We start from the raw sequence: 1,513 nt of genomic DNA, 5'->3' as shown, positions 1-1,513 counted from the left end.
GCTCGGGAATTGAAAAAGTCTTTAACGTTTCGAGCCTACGCTCTTCCACAGAAAAGAACACAGAAAGAAACAAGGAGAGAAAAAAGTGTGTAGTGGTCAGCGATCTATCACGGCGAATATATATATATATATATATATATATATACAAATGTGCGTGATAGGTATCTTGGATCGGTCAAGGGCGTCAGTGCTGGTGGTGTGGTAGGTCCACTTGATGTCCAAGATGCGTTTCAAATTACGAAAGTGAAAGATGTTGAGGCGCCGCCTCTGTCTAGAGTAGTGGTTCCACGTCTCTCTGCCGTAAAGTAACATAGTAAGGATGCACGCCTTATAGACACCAATTTTGGTGTTTGCAGCCTGTTTTTCGCTTTCCCAGACTCTCTTTGTGAGCCTGCTATATGTGGAGGATGCTTGTCCGATCCGCCTATTGATCACAGGGTCCAAAGAGAGGTCATCACCGATGGTAGAGCCGAGACATGTAAATTGACGGACTACCCTCAGCTTGTAGTTGTTGATGGTGATAGTGGGGACGTGCTTGACACTTTGACCTATTATTTGGGTCTTCTTCAGACTGATAGTCAGGCTGAAATCCTGACAGGCCTTTGAAAGTTTGTCCATGAAGTGCTGCATTTGCTCTTCAGAATCCGCTGTCAGTGCTGCATCGTCTGCGAACCAGCATTTCTCTGACGATCACGTGGTGCGCCTTGGATTTTGCTTTCAGCCTCGACAGACTAAAGAGTTTGCCGCTCGATCTGGTGTGGAAGTAAACACTATCAGTCGATGTTCCAAATGCATGTTTCAATGTTTCAGCATGACTGCAAAGAAGACGACAAATAGGGCTGGAGTAAGTACAAAACTCTGTTTCACGCTGCTACGTATGTTGAATGGCTCCGAAAAAAAGCCATCAAACTGAATGACACGTTTCATCACCTTTCATGAACAGCAACGTCGTTTGTGTCAGCTCTGTCATGTTTATCACATGTCAGAGGGAAGGATCCCAAAAGGCCTCCTGTATGGGGAATTGGCCACCGGCACAAGAGCACGAGAACGACCTCATCTTCGTTTCAAAGACGTCTATAAGAAGGATATGAAGTCGCTTGATCTGGACGTCCTGAGATGGGAGGAGGTTACAAAGGATCGCCCACACTGGAGGTAAATACTGCGAAAGGGAGTGAAGAGAGCGGAAGGAAAACATGAACTCGCCATCAAAGAAAAGCGCACTCGACGGAAGGAAAAGGCAAATCAGTAGTGCCGGCAGAGAGTTCCTTCAAATCAGTCGTTGCATGCGTGACTGCCACTTCCGTGATGGCCCGTAGAGCTACAACACATGCTGCACTACCATCAGCAGCTAACACGATTTATTTGGGCGCAGATCCATGGCCCCTCAAGACCGACGGATACGTACTACTATATATGTACATACACATACATACATATATATATATGTGTGTATGCGTATATATATTTATACTCACACACACACACACACACACATACATATATATATATATAT

The sequence above is a fragment of the Octopus bimaculoides genome, chromosome 5, assembly GCF_001194135.2.
Source record: "Octopus bimaculoides isolate UCB-OBI-ISO-001 chromosome 5, ASM119413v2, whole genome shotgun sequence".
In the NCBI taxonomy this organism is placed as follows: domain Eukaryota; kingdom Metazoa; phylum Mollusca; class Cephalopoda; order Octopoda; family Octopodidae; genus Octopus; species Octopus bimaculoides.
The sequence above is the reverse complement of the archived record's forward strand: the minus strand, read 5'-3'. Positions refer to the sequence as shown.